The following is a 16,827-nucleotide window of genomic DNA, read 5'->3' as shown; positions in this document are numbered from 1 at the left end:
ACTGATTGACTCCCTCTGTAACTATATAATTCTGGGTTCTCCCCAACTGGACTTATGTTAAACTACAGGTGCTCCATAATTCATTTTCATTTCATAATAAACAAAGAAATCCTAACTGATATGGCTTGGATATTTGTCCCCTCCCAATTTCATGTTGAAAGGTAATCCCCAGTGTTGGAGGAGGGACCTGGTGGGAGGTGTTTTGGTCATGGGGGTGGATCCCTCATGAATGGCTTGGTGCCATCCTCCCAGTAATGAGTGAGTTTTCACTCTATAAGTTCATGCGAGATCTGGTTGTTTAAAAGAGCCTGGAACCTCCTTCTTGCTCTTGTTTCCTCTCTCACCATGTAAGGTATCTGCTCCCCCTTTGCCTTTTGTCATGATTGGAAAGCTTCCTGAGTCCCACATCAGGAGCAGATGCCAGTACCATGCTTCCTGTACAGCTTTTAGAACCATGAGCCAAAATAAACCTCTTTTCTTGATAAATTACCCAGCCTCAAGTATTTCTTTATAGCAACACAAATGGACTAACACACTAACTGAATGTCTGAACATTTTAAAGAGCCTAATACTTGGCACAAATAGGATGTTGAGTCCTTTTATTGTATCTAATGATGTCTAAGGCTAGAGTTGAGAAAGTTTTTAAAATTCCTCAAAAAACATACTGATGTTTCCCAAAAGATGGCAAAATATTAATGCAGTACCATGGAAAACCAGCACGGACTTTGGGGGAAAATGGATTTGAGTTAAAGTCTATATACACCCCCGTGCTTTTATTTCATTAATTGTAACATGGAGGCTCTCATTCTTACTTCAGAGAGATGATGTAGTAATGAATAAGATAACAAATGTAGGCAGCCACCCTGGCAAGATAAAAGGATCCAATGCAATGACAGATTCACCCGGACTGGGCAAACCAGGAGTACATTGGGGTCATCCTAGTGACTTACCAGCCCAAGCTCCCATGTTTGCACTTTTAGCTAAGTCATCCTGGGAAACATTTGGTCATTCAGGACATTTACATATTTATCAAGTACTTTCTGTGTAGGCTTGTAATACACCAAAAAAAAGATACAGCATTGAATTAGGGGAAATAAAAGCAAATTTAGAGTATCTGACACCTAAGAGTTGTTCACTCTTTTTTTTTTAGAATGCATAATGGTTAGATTTATGCCTATACTATGTGCTATGTGATTAACATACTTACAAAGTTGGAAAGTATGGACACGTTCACTTACCAATGAAATGCTTTTGATCTATGTTTTTGACAGGGGCAAAGATGGGATAAGTCTTGGAAATCCCTCAAATTTATCTTCATCATTTAAATCTCCCTTGGATGTTTTTTCCCATCTGAGTTCCACATCTTCCCCCACTTTTGGATATTGAGATGCTGTCTATTTTCCAGTCTCCTCCACCTAAAGCAGGTCTGGAATAATTTTATATATTATTGATTTGTATTTTCACTTTGTAAAAATTCATATATCTAGCTTGGTGCAGGGAAACAGATCGTATGGCTATATCCTGTGAAAAAAAATTTAAGTCCGAAAATATACGTACTAAATGGGAGAAAAATACTACCTAAACTTTCCTGTGTGTCCAGTCTATGCCAAAACTTTACATAGATTATCTCATTTATACTCAAAACAAGCCCACAAGGTAGATATAATTATTATCATCATTTAACATATAAAGAAACTAAAGCATAGAGAAATTAAATAAAGTTATATGGTCACATAGCTATAATGTAGATTTGGGATTCCAACACAGGCAGCCTGCTCCTTGAACCTATGCTATTACTTTACAAATCACTATTCTATTTTATTTCTTCTTTCACAACCCTCATCTCAAATTCTATAAGGGGGTCACTTCAAGGGAATCATTTATAAGGAATTAGATGGTCTGTCAGGGACAAAAATATATACTAATAAATAATAAACATAGAACACAAAATCAGTTACATGAACTCTATTAGGTGTCTACTGCTACTATAATAAGTTAGCAAAAATGTAATATCTTAATACAAATTTATCTTACAGTGAAGAAGGTCACACATCTAAGATCAGCTTCACTGGGCTAAAATAAAGATATTAGCAAGCCTATATTTCTTCTGGAGGTTTTAAGGGAGAATCCATTTCCTTGTCTTTTTCACCTCCTACAGTTCACCTATATTCCTTGACTTGTGGTCCTTTTCTCACATTTCAAGCTAGCATCTTAGCATCTCTCCTGTCTGGCATCTGTTTCTGCTGTTTTGTGTGGACTATTGCTAGCAATATAGGCCTTAAAGCTGTTGATGGTGAGGGCTCAGAATAAAATAAGGAGCATGGTAGAGAGAGCCTATATCTTATTAGAGAAAAAATACATTGTCATAAAAAGAAAATTAGTACAAATACAAATGTTAATGGCTCTGCTGGTGAGTGCTCAGAAGGAAATTAGAAATAGGTTATTGAAAACTGAAGGAAAAGTGATCCTTGTTACATAGAAACAGAAAGCTTAGCTGAATTATGCTCTTCAGTTGTGTGAAAGCAGAACTTTAAAGCAATGAGCTTGCATGTGTAGCCGAAGAGGTTTCCAAGCAAAATGTTGAAGGTGCGGTCTGTTTTTTTCTTGCTTTTTGTTGTAAAATGCTACAGGAAAGAAATAAATTGAAGAAAGAACTGTTAAGCAAAAAAAAAAAAAAGAAGAAGAAGAAGAAGAAAGACTTGATGATTTGGGAAACTCTCAGCCAATACAGATTGCAAAAGAATAAAAAATTCGGAAACTCATCATCATGAAAATGTGCTCTGGAGTGAAAACCAAGGGTGTGACTGGACAACCTTTTGCTAATGCCTTGGCAATATCCAAAGTTCACAGTATTCAATTACACAGAAGGCTCTTTAAAGAGTTTAGACATATGACTTGACCCATAGATCCTCTTTAGTCTTTCAAAAGAAGCCAAAATAAGAGATATTATTATCCAGTTTAACATATGGGGAGGAGCCTCTTGTCTAATAGAATAAATATCTATGACATACATTTGAGATTCACAAGATTCTGGGAATGTTGTAACAGCAGAAGCACTGACAAACTGGACTAAAAGGGACACAGAGTGGGTAGAATGAAAGAAGGCTGCTAAACTTCCAAAATTCTATAGTCAGGAAACGGGCCCATAAAACAACTCATCTGCAAATATGTACTGCTCATTTTACGAAAAGAATGGCTGCAGAGGATGAGCTGTGAGCTCACAGGAAAGAGCTGTTCAACGTACAGGATTATCCCCAGGCCTTGAAACCGAATGGAATTTCCCTGCTGCGATTTCAAAATTCTTGAAACTGATAACTTCTTTCTTCTTTTTCATTTTCTCCCTTTTTGAATAGGAATATCCATAACAACTATCCTTGCCTTTCCTGTCATTATATTTTGGAAACAGGTAACTTGATTTCTAGTTTTGCAACTCTAAAGATGGAGAGGAATTTTGCCCCATGATGGATTAAGAGTTGCACACATACCTGATTTACACTATGAGATCTGGGACTCTTGAGCTTACGAGACTTAAACAAGACCTTGGACTTGAGTTGATGCTGAACGGTTTGAGGCTTTTGGGAACCTACAGATGGGGTGAATATATTTTCATGTGGAATAGACATGAATCTTTGGAGCCAAGAGGGTGTCCCTTTTTGCTTCATGTGTTTTGAAGTTATTAAAATTTCTTGTGTTTTCTTAATGAACTCAATCCATGTTTGAGAAAAAAGAAGTAGAAAAAGTATGAGACAGAAATAGGACTTATTGGTAAGGTTTATTTTTAATATTACTTTCTAACAAATACGTACTTCAATATTCTGTCAAGTCATCCAGACAGAAATTTATTGTATTTGTCAGGATGTAATTTGTCTTACAAATTAATTCCCACTAAGTTATGAATGTCACAAAGCAAAATGCAGCGGAAGGAGCAATGGGGTCTATCAAGATATTTCTGGAGAGAGTTCCTTCTTAGTCATGCTTCATTTCGACATTCTCTATGTATAAACTGGCTGTTTTGCACACAATCCTAAGTCTCGGTTGGAGAGGATAGCGCATTTACTTAGAGAAAAATTGCATGTAAATTATCCCCTCAAATCAGAGACTCTAGAAAGCACTGAGGAAGGGAATCGATGAACAAATATTGTGGAACACATGACGTCTTCTAACCTTTACAAATAATCTCTATTCTGTTTTTTTATTATGTATAGTTCTCTTTCTCTCTGCCATATAGTATTTTATTTATTGTTTGAAAAGCTTCAAAGGCAACCTGGCCAATTATATTCTCAGAAGCTTTGTTCGCGATCTGCTCCAGCAACAAAACTTCATAGCACTTGGTAAATTATCAGTTTCAGGCTATGTCTACACAGCACCAAATGAAAGAGATTCATAATACTATAAATATTTTTCACTACAGATTAAGAGAATTAAGCTTGGAATACTTTATAAATCACATTTTATTAATTGTTAATAATCTCAGTAAGTAAACATTAACCAAACTTTAACTGTTAATGAAGCTATGTGACAGAAAAGAGGCCTTCTCGGAAATAAAATTTTTGCAGATACAGTGGTCTCGTTGTACACTTTTTCATCTAACACATATTAATTGAGCACTAATATACACCAGGTATAATTCTGTACATTGAAATAGTAAAAAAATGAAATAAAGTTCCTTCTTTTATATTTTAATGTAAGTACAGTCAATGAGCAAATGAACTTAAAATGTCAGTGAGAAATGCTAAGAAGTCAAAAATAATGGAGATACACTTCTGAAAGATGGTTAGAAAAAGTTTCCCTGAGGAGGTGACATTTTAACAGAGATAGGAATAAAGTGAGGGAATGAGCAGGACAGTTATGTGGTGAGAAATCATTCTAAGCAATGCAAACAGCTGATGCAAAAGCCCTGAAGCAGGAGCAAGCAGAGGCCAGTGTGGCTTCCGCGGGGAAAGTAAGGAGAGAGTGGTAGGAGAGAAACTCTAAGGTCACTGGAGGCATGTGGGACATTAGATCACGTGCTGCCTTTTGGATTTTATTCCAAATGTGATAGGAGATCACTGGAGAATTTGAATAGGTAAGTGATTTGATCGAGATATTGCATAGGTTGAAGTGGGTAAGGTGATGGCAAAATAAATAAGAAGTAGTAGGATTTGGGATCTTTTTTGAAGAGATTTTGATAACAGATTAGATGAGAGAGAAAAAAGAAATATGTTTTCAAGGTTACCAGGTCAGCACTGGGTGAATGAATGGACCAATTACTGGAATTGGGAACACTAAGAGAAGAGGATTATGCTATGGGGTGGGGAAGAATTGGGAAAGAATCAAGGGTCTAATTTTGAGTATAGCAAATGTGAGGTGTTTACTTTACATGTAAACTAGATGTTAATTGGGCAATTTGCAGAATCCCAAAATGTGTTTCACAAATTTGGGAGCCACCAGCATATAGATAATATTTAAAGCCGTGAGTGTGGGTAAAAAAGAGATCTGAGGTTGGAGCCTTGGATTACTCCATGTTGGTATCCTGGACTGCTCCATCACAGAGATGAAGGAATGACTACTGAAATAGAATGAAAACAAGAATTTGTGTGATCTCATGGAAGCCTGTGAACAAAAGTATTTTAGAAGAAAGAGAAAGTGACTAACTTTGTGCATTTGTCTCTCAATCAAAATTAATGTAACTAGGAAGAAATACACATTTATATCTGTGGAAGAGCTAGAAAATAAAGCTGAAATATAAAATAGAAAATGTAGGATAAAATAGGATTACATACCATTTTTCCTGACCATGAAACCTGGAATCCATACAAAATACACCATCATCTTATTTATAAAACCATTGGAACTAATAGAATAGTACCTCAGAGGAGGAGCAGATATGAATATATATCTATTCCTGTTGCTATGTTTAATGGCAATGACAGAATCATTTTCTTTTTTTTCTGCTTTCCAGATTCAGTGATGTGGGTAACCAATATATTTAGAAAAATACCCATAGTGATGGTGGTAACCAATGTATTTAGAAATGAATCATTCACCAAGAAACTAAAATAACTATATAGGCTGTCACTCAAAATGATCTATTCCTAGTTGATTTTTTAAAAATCCTTCTAAACTTATATCTCCTACTTAAAATTTTGAATATTACTTTGGTGCTAAAATTTCCCAAGGCTTTTTTGCAACTTTAATTTTTTATTTTTTATTATTATGGATACACAACAATTATACCTACTTATGGGATACATGTGATATTTCAACACAAGCATAGAATGTGTAATAATCAAGTCAGGATAACTGAGGTATCCTCATGGCTGTAATATCTCTGTTACCCCATGATTGCAAGTGTACAATGTCCTCAGTCTAGACAGAACACAGGAGACATCTTATTTCTTTTTCTCTATTAAAGGAGCTAAAACGAGTATATTCCTCATGATAAACACACCATCTATCTATCCCCACAGAAGCCAGTCTGTGCAAGTTAATTGCTTAGACCTGACAGTGCAGAGAACAGCATTAATAAATGGGGTGTACTGGGTTGTAGAAAGAACAGATGTGAGTTTTCTGCTCCACTGTACGAAGAATTAATTCTCTATCTCTCCATTTATATACTGTGGTCACCATTCAGGACCTGTGTTTAAAGATCCTATGGTAAAGCACTCTTCATGTAACCTCCACTATTTCAAAAGTCCCCAGTGGCATTTGAAATTTCTCCTTTAAGACATAGTCCTTTTTCACAGTGTTGGGAAGGAGAAGGGGGAATTTTACTTGAAATACCACTGAAATATGATTTTTGTTTCTGGTTGCTCTAAACAACTTGTGTTTACAGACCTACTGCCTGGAGAAACTATAATTGTACAATAACCTGTAACTTTATCCCAGTGGAAAATGTAGTTCAAATATGTTTTGTAATAAATTTTGCCTTTTTATTTTTTATCTAACTTAAGGATTCACATCTTTAAGCTCCTAGGGATGTAGCATTAGTTAAGGATTCAGAAGTGTGACCCTTGAAAGAAGTGTACATATTTTAGTACCACACTGAAGTAAAAGTGTTTTTTGTCATGAATCTCATTATTTGATATCAAATGTCTTTGCAAACCTTTTGGGTACTTATTGCTTCTCTGGATACAGACCAAACACTTCTAGATAAAAAAAAAATTCTGAGACTATTACTAGACAGAAGTTAGAAATATAGAAATATTTTTCCAGTTTCTATGATATTCTAAGCATTGTGCTGTACATATTTGCTACTATAGCACACTTAGTTATCACAACAGTCTTGTGTAATGGTAAGAGAAACTCTGTGGAACAGAACTTTCTTAAGACTCAATTTTCTTATCTGTAAAAGACAGAGATCAATTTTATATAACTCATAAAGATTCAGGGAGTAATACCTCTAAATTACTTACATTAGTTCCTGCATAAAAAGCTCTCTTGGTTAACTACATACCACCTATGAGTTAAATAATTTGTAACAAATTAAAAAACAAATTGCTTTCTATGTAACACGGTCCAATTTCATAGACCATACGATAAAAATCTGGAATTTATACTCAAGACGATTTCCAAATATCAACAACCCCCACATTTATTGAATGGATTAACTTTGCAATATGCTAGGAATTTTCAAGTATTATTTCACCTAATTAAAAAAACACTTGTGAATAAGGTAATAATATTTTAATTTCATAAATGAGGAAACTGGAGATTAAAGATATTAAGAAATATCTAAAGCTGCTAAAGTTCATTCAAGGAGGAATCAAAACCAGTTCAGGTGCACTGCAAACTCTACTTGGAGAGTAGAAGTCAAGATTTGGTTCTGTGACTAGCATATGGACAGTGTCTACTGAATGGTTGTGGAATAAATCAACCTGACTCGAAATATATATTTTAATGTATCATCAATTCATCACACTTCAAAAATATCTTTATTAAAAGTCATGTTTCAGCCAGGCGTAGTGGCTCACACCTGTAATCCCAGCACTTTGGGAGGCCGAGGCGGGCGGATCACCTGAGGTCAGGAGTTCAAGATCAGCCTGGGCAACATGGTGAAACCCCGTTTCTACTAAAAATACAAAATTAGCCAGTCATGGTGGCACATGCCTGTAACCCCAGCTACTCAGGAGGCTGAGGCAGGATAATCGCTTGAACCTGGGAGGTGGAGGATGCGGTGAGCCGAAATCACGCCATTGCACTCCAGCCCGCGCAACAAGAGTAAATCTCCGTCTCACCAAAAAAAATATAAATAAATAAATAAATAAATAAATAAATAAAAATAAATAAAAAATAAAAGTCATGTTTCATGGAGTAGCACCATATGTAGAGCCTCAAGCCAGTAACTTAACTGCCAAGCCAAGATGGGATTTTTCAAGACTGCCACCAGCAAGGGTTCAAGATGAATCCTACAATTTCAATTGTGTGTTATGAACTAATTTCTTTGGAGAGAGAAAAACCAATTTGGCAGAGTCAGAAAGACAGAGTATGTGGACCTCTATCATGCCATGGAAAGTCATGCCAGGACTAAGGCGTCTCCTGGACAGGATGTGAATTCTCATGCAATGATACCAAATAAACTAGATTTAAATTATCACCTATTTGTAGACATTGTTTATAAAAATAAACTGCCAATTACCTGGAGACTTTGGGGCTTTTCTTTATCAGGAAAAGAAGATGTCCAGAATGTAAAATGCTCTACCTGGATATAGCTGAGTGTGGAGTTAATCATTTTAGCATCTCAGCTTAACTAATCATCAAAATTTGATTTCAATCCTAATAACCATAAAAGTTTCACAAAATATAGTTGGTGCCAATATATTTCATATAGTGTACGTGGATAATTATTTTGAGGTGTTTTTAGTTGATAAATAATATTTATATATTTACATGGGGTCCATGTAACATTTTTTTACACGCATAGGATGTGTAACAATCAAGCCATCACCTCCAGTATTTTATTATTTCCATATGTTGAGACCATTTCAAGTCCTCTCTTCTACTTATTTTGAAATACCCAATACTCTATTGTTAACTATAGTCATCCTCCTCTGCTATCAAACATTAGAACTTATTTCTTCTAACTATATGTTTGTGCCCATTAACCAACCTCTCTTTATCCTCACTTTCCACCCACACACCCTTCTCAGCCTTCAGTATCTACCATTCCAGTCTCTACTTCCATGCTATCTATTTTTAATTCCTACATATGCATGGGAACATGCAATATTTGTATTCCTGTTCTTGGCTTATTTTACTTAACATAATAACATCCAGTTCCATCCATTTTGCTGCAAATGACATGGTTCCTTTTTTTAATGGCCAAATAGTATTATATATATAAAATACTATATATATATATACACACACACACACACACTATATATATATATACTATATATATACATATATAGTATATATATATACTATATATACATATATAGTATATATATACATATAGTATATAGTATATATATACTATATATATAGTATATATATACTATATATACATATAGTATATAGTATATATATACTATATATACATATAGTATATATATACTATATATACATATAGTATATAGTATATATATACTATATATATACATATAGTATATAGTATATATATACTATATATATACATATATAGTATATATATACTATATATATACATATATAGTATATATATAGTATTATGTACTATATATATACATAATACTATATATATATATATACACCTTTGATATGATGGTGCATATATATACCTTTGATATGATGGTTTCCTTTTCTTTGGATAAATACCATATAGTGGGATTGCTGAATTTTCTGGTAGTTCTGTTTTTAGTTTTTTGAGAAATCTCCATACTGTTTCCCATAAGCTGTACTAATTTACATTCACACCAATAGTTCCCTTTTCTCTTCATCCTTGTTAACATCTATTATATTTTGTCTTTTTAATAGTAGCCATTCTAGGGTAGGACGTGGTGGCTCATACCTATAATCCTAGCACTTTGGGAGGCCAAGGCGGGCAGATCACCTGAGGTCAGGAGTTCGAGACCAACCTGACCAACACAGTGAAACCCGTCTCTACTGAAAATACAAAAAATTAGCTGGGCGTGGTGGCAGGTGCCTGTAATCCCAGCTACTCAGGAGGCTCAGGCAGGAGAATGGCTGGAACCCAGGAGGTGGAGGTTGCAGTTAGCCAAGGTCTTGCCACTGCACTCCAGCCTGGGTGACAGAGACTCAATCTCAAAAAAAAAAAAAAAATAGCCACTCTAATTGAGGTAAAATGATATCTCATTGTGTGGTTTGGATTTACATTTCCATGATGATTAGTGATGTTGAACGTTATTCATGTGCCTGTCTGCCATTTGTATGGCCACTTTTGATAATTGTCTATTCATGTTCATTGCTTATTTTGAATGGTTTTAATTGTTGCATTGTTTGAGTTTCTTATATGTTCTTTATATTAGTCTCTTGTCACATATCAGGGGAATAGTTTGCAAATATTTTCTTCCATTCAACAGATTGTTTTTTCACTCTATTGATTGTTTCCTTTGCCATGAGGAGTCTTTAGTTTAACATCATCTCATTTGTCTATTTCTGTTTTTATTACTCACACTTCTGAGGTCTTAACAATAAAATTTTTGCCAGTGTTTTAAATCGTTTCCCCTATGTTTTCCTCTGGTAGTTTAATAGTTTCTGATCTTGTGTTTAGGTCTTTAATCCACCTTAAATTTATTTTTTGTATATGATAAGAGATAGGGGTTCACTTTCATTTGTCTGCATATTTATATATAGTTTCAAAGCACTATTTATTGAAAAGGGTGTCCTTTCCTCAATGTATGTTCTTGGCACATATGTCAAAAATTAATTGTCTGTAAATACATGAATTTATTTCTGAGTTTGCTATTTTGTTCCATTGGTCTATATTTCTGTTTTTATACCAATACCATGCTGTTTTGGTTACTGTATCCTTATAATATATTCTGAAGTCAGGTAGTTTGATGTCTACAGTTTTGTTCTTTGGGCTATTGTGGTTCCATATGAATTTTAAACATTTCTATTTTTGTGAAAAATGACATTGGTATGTCACTGTAGAGTGCAGTAAGTACATAGATTGCTTTGGGTAGCATGGCCATTTAACAATAATTATTCTGATCTATGAAAATGAGATGTATTTCATTTGTTTGTATCCTCCTCAATTTCTTTCATCAGAGTTTTGTAGGTTTTATTTTTCTTTTTTTGTGGAACTCTTTTAACTACATGGTTAAATTTATTTCTAGGTAACTTATTTTGTTATATATATATGGTATTGTCTTCTTGATTTTTTTTCAACTATTTCATTATTGGTGAGTAGAAATACTCCTGATTTTTGTATGTAGATTTTGTATCTGCAACTTTGTTAAATTTATTTATTGGATATAAATGGGTTTTTTGTTGTTGTTGTCAAGCCTTTAGATTTTTCTAGATATAAGATCAGGTCATATACAAAGAGGGACAATTTAACTTTCTCTTTTCCAATTTAGAAGCCTTTGATTTATTTTTATTTTCTAATAGCTCTGTCCAGGACTTCCAGTACTATGTTGAACGGGAGTAATGAAAGTTGACATCTTTGTCTTGTTGCAGTCCTTAGAAGAAAGGCTTTCTGATTTTCTTCATTCAGTATGGTGAAAACTGTAGGTTTGTCATATATGGCCTTTATTATGTTCAGGTACTTTATTTCTATGCCTACTTTGTTAAGTTTTTATCATTCAATGTTTTAACCATCTTTGTATCTCTGAGATAAATCCCACTTGATCATGATGTATCATCTTTTTCATGTGTTTTTGAATTCAGTTTGCTAGTTTTTGGTTGAGGATTTTAAAAATCTATGTTCATCAGAGATATTGGCTGGTAGTTTTTTTGTTGTTGTTGTTGTTATATTTTGTCTGGTTTGGGCATCAGAGTAATACTAGCTTCATAGAATGAGTTAAGGAGAATTTTCTTCTCTCCAAGATTTTGGAATAGTTTGAGGAGAATTGATGTTAGGTATTCTTTGTAAGTTTGGTAGAATTCTGCAGTGAAGTCATCTGGTCCTAGGTTTATCTTTTATCAGGAGAATTTTTATCACTGATTCAATTTCATTATTTATTATTGCTCTATTCAGATTTTTTTCTATCTCTTTCTAAGTCAATCTTGGTAGGTTATATGTTTCCAAAATATCTATTTCCTTTAGGCTTTCCAGTTTGTTCGTGTATAGTTGTTCATAATAGTCTCTATCATTTATTTTTCTGTGGTATCAGTTTTAACGTCTTCTTTTTCACTTCTAATTTTGTTAATTTGGGTCTTCTCCCTTTTTTTCTTGGTTAGTCTAGCTAGTGGTTTATTGATTTTATCTTCAAAAATCCAACTTTTTGTTTTATTAATACTTTGTATTTGATTTTTAGTGCATAGTTCATTCAGTTCTGCTCTGATCTGTTTTTTTTTTTTTTTTTTTTTTTTTTTTTTTTTTTTTTTGCTTCTACTAGTTTTGTATTTGGTTTGTTCTTGCTTTTCTAGGTCTTTGAGGTACATTGTTAGATTACGGATTTGAAATATTTCTACTTTTGATGTAGGTATTTATTGCCATAAACTTCCATCATAGCACTGCTTTTGCTGTATTTCAGATTGTGGTATGTTGTGTTTCAATTTTCATTTGTTTCCAGGAATTTTTAAATTTTCTTCTTAAATTCTTTTCTGACTCAGTGGTCATTCAGGAGCATGTTGGTTAATTTCCATGTATTTTTATAGTTTTCAAAATTCTTCTCGTTATTGAGTACTAGTTTTATATCATCATGGTCCATGAAAACACTTGATATGATTTTTTTTTTAATTTGTTAAGGGTTATTTTGTGGCCTAATGTATGGTCTATTCTGGAGAAAGTTTCACATACTGTTAAGAATGTGTATTCAGCAACTGTTGAATAAAATGTTTCATCAATGTGTATTAAGTCCATTTGGTGTAAAGTACAGTTTAAATCCAATATTCCTTTGTTTATTTTCTGTGTAGATGATCTGTCTAATGCTAAGAGTGAGGTATTGAAGTCTCCAACTATTATCGTATTGGAGTTTATTTCTCCCTTTAGATCTGATAATATTTGCTTTAAATATCTCAGTGTTCCAGTGTTGGATACATATAGGTTTAGAATTGTTATACTCTTGTTGAATTGATGCCTTTATCATTACGTAATGACCTTCTCTGTCTGTTTTTACTGTTTTTGTCTTAAAGTCTATTTTATCTGATATAAGTATAGCTACTCCAGCTTAATTTTTGTTTCTGTTTGCATGGAATATCTTTTTTCATCTCTTTATTTTCAGTCTATATGTGTCTTAGAGGTGAGATGAATTTCTCGTAGGCAGTACATAACTCAGTCGATTTTTTTTTTTTTTTTTTTGCCACTTAGTCTATATATATTTAAGTGGAAAGTTTAATCCACTTACATTCCAGGTTATTACTGATATGTGAGGGCTTTTTCCTGTCATTTTACTAAATTATTTCTGGTTGTTGTGTATATCCTTTGTTCCTTTCATTCTCTCTCTCTCTTTTTTTTTTTTTTTCACTGCAACCTTCGCTTCCTAGGTTCAAAAGATTCTCCTGCCTCAGCCTCCCAAGTAGCTGGGATTACAGGCCCTTGCCACCATGCTCAGCCTTTTTTTTTTGTATTTTTAGTAGAGACTGGGTTTCACCATGTTGGCCAGGATGGTCTCAATCTCCTGACCTTGTGATCCGCCTGCCTTGGCCTCCAAAAGTGCTGGGATTACAGGCATAAGCCACCATGCCAAGCCTCATCCTCTCTTATTTTTTATAGTTTTGGTTGATGACTTTCTGTAGTAGTAATATATGAGTTCTTTCTCTTTCTTATTCATGTGTTTGCTCTACCAGTGTGTTTTATACTTTCCTGATGGAAGATATCATCCTTTCATTTCCATGTATAGGACTCTATTAAGCATTTCTTATAAAGCTGGTCTCGTAGTGATGAATTCTGTATGCTTTTGCTTGTCTGGAAAAGACTTTATTTCTCCATTTATGAATAATAACTTGCTTTCCTGGGTATATCCTTGACTGGCAGTATTTCTTCTATCAGCACTTTGAATATATCATTGCATTCTCTCCTGGCCCATATAGTTGCTGCTGAGAAATCCACTGTTAGTCTGATGGGGGTTCCCTTGTAAGTGACTAGACACTTTTCTCCTGTTGTTTTTAGAATTATATCTTTTGTTTTTTTACTTTTGACAGTTTGACTAGAATGTGCCTTGGAGATCTTTTGTGTTGTAACTTTTTGGGAATCTCTGAGAGTTTCCTGTGTCTGGATATCAAAATTTCTTGGTAGACATGTGAAATTATTTCCAGCTATTATTTAATTAAATAGGTTTTTTATCCCTTTGGCCTTTTGTTTCTGCAACACCTAATATTCAAATATTTGGTTGCTTTATGGTGTGCCATATATCATGGAGGCTTTTGTCATCCCTTTTATTCTTTTTTCTTTATTTTTGCCTGACTGGTTTATTTTAAAAGGCCTATCTTCAAGTTCTGAAATTCTTTCTTTATCTTGATCTAGTCTATTATTGAAGTTCTCAGTTGTATTTTTTTATTTTATTCAATGAATTCTTCAGTTTCAGGATTTCTGTTAGGTTTTATTTTATGATCTCTATCTACTCAGTACATTTTTCCTTCATATACTCTATCTTTCTTCTCATTTCTTCATATTGTTTATCTGTATTCTCTTGTATTTCACTGAGCTTCTTGAATACTGTTATTTAAACCTCTTTTCTGGCATTTCATAAATTTCTTATTAAAGCCTATTGCTTGAGAATTATTGTGTTCCTTCAGAGGTATCATATTTGTTTTTCCATGTTTCTTGTGTTCTTATGTTGATATTGATATCTGATGTGATTAATTCTTCTTCCAATGTTTTGGCTTTGCTTTTGTAGATGAGGATTTTTCCTAAAGATGTATTGATAATATTGATGGTGTAGGGGCACCTTGCCTTTGATTCTGGGTACATGAAGCAGCATAGTGTGAATATACTTTCTTAAGCTATAAACAGCATCAGTGGTGTCTGTGATTTCCTCAGAGGCTTAGGGTACAATTGTTAGTGAAAGCTGTGGTGAAGTTTTGCTGAGGACAGGGATGCCAGGTGGGCTAGTCCTCAGGCCCCAGTGGTGGCAGCAGTGGATCAAACTTGCCTGTCCTTGGGCTCCAGGGAGATATACACTGGCACCAGTGTTAGCATGTCCAGGTCAGTCGATTTATGGTCCTCCAAGTGGCTTACAGCAGTGGCAGCTGTGGGCTGTGGATGGGTGGGTCCTCAGGCCCCTTGTCAGGCAGTAATAGTGGTGGGTAATGGCAGTAGTAGTGGTGGAATAACCCTCTGGCTCCCAAGAGATCCATGATAGTGTTAGTGGTGGCTGCAATGGTCTTAGAGAGCTAGTCTCCAGGCTTGTAGTTGACACATTCAGTTGGATGAGCCTGCTTCAGGGTACATGCCAGTGTGCTATAGCCCTGCTGCTGGGGAGGGGGAGTGTGAGGTTATTGTCAGTGGCAACAGCCATAGGCAGGTGGCTGGCATATTATTCCATTTTCATACTGTTATGAAGACATACCCGAGACTGGGTAACTTATAAAAAAAAAGAGGCTTAATGGATTCACTGTTCCACGTGGCTGGGAAGGCCTCACAAACATAGCGGAAGGTGAAAGGAAAGGAAAGGCACATGGTATATGGTGGCAGGCAAGAGAGCATGTGCAGGGGAACTGCCCTTTATAAAACTATCAGATCTCATGAGACTTATTCACTATCACAACAACATGGGAAAACCCACCCCGGTAATTCAACTACCTCCCACTGGGTTTCTCCCAAACACATGGAGATTATGGGAGCTACAATTCAAGATGAGATTTGGGTGGGGACACAGCTAAGCCATATCAGCTAGGGAGCATGTGTTTCAGCTCTAGGCAGCAGCTCCAGGGGGGAGAGTTTGTTCTCAGGGCACTTGTGAATGCATGGCAATCCTGCTGCTGTGGGTAGCAAGGTTGCTGCCAGTGGCTCCTGCCAGTGGCTGGCACTTCAGCCTCAGTGGCAGCAGCTAGCAACAGTAGCAGCTGTGAGTAAGGGAGCTTCTTTTCAGGGCAAGTGCAGATGCATGGAAGCCCCACTGCTAGAGGTGGTGGGGTCACTGTCAGTGGCTTGTGCTTCCATCCCGGCAGCAGTAGTGGCTGCAGGTGGGGGCTCTTGTCCTCATAGCATGTGCAGATGCACAACAGTCCAGTTGCTGGGGACAGTGAGTTCATTGCCAGTAACCCTCAGCCCTGGCAGCAGCAGTAGCAGCTCAGGCAGAGGATGTCAATGCAGCTCCAGTGATGTTGTGATGTAGGGGATGTTGGGCCCTAGGGCAGGATGCAATCTGGTGGGGGCTGTGCTCTCAAAAATGGCACTGTGCTGTAACTGCTTAGGTCTCTGCGGTTGTGTGGGACCCAGCATGAGCTCCCTCTCTGGAGCAATAGTGTCACAGGGACCCCAGGCAGTTCACTATATTAGTTTTAGTGCCCCTGAGGGTTGAGAGGCTCTCCCATGGCTAGGATTACAGGCGTTTGCAGTGGGAATATGGATCATTGGGGACCTGTCATTTATCCTTTCCCCACAATGAGGAGCCTCTCCAGACTGCCAGTCAATACTGGACAAGGAGGCTGCTTCACTTTACTCTCCTTCCTTGCCTGAGGTGTTTCCTGTCACTTTCCTGTTGAATGTCAGTTCTCTCTCTTAGATGACCCATTCAAAGTCTGATTATCTACTCAGTTTGTTAGTTCCTCTTTGTGGAGGAGATGAATGTCAGA

The sequence above is a fragment of the Pan troglodytes genome, chromosome 10 (assembly GCF_028858775.2).
Source record: "Pan troglodytes isolate AG18354 chromosome 10, NHGRI_mPanTro3-v2.0_pri, whole genome shotgun sequence".
NCBI classification, from domain to species: domain Eukaryota; kingdom Metazoa; phylum Chordata; class Mammalia; order Primates; family Hominidae; genus Pan; species Pan troglodytes.
This window is presented reverse-complemented; position numbering follows the sequence as displayed.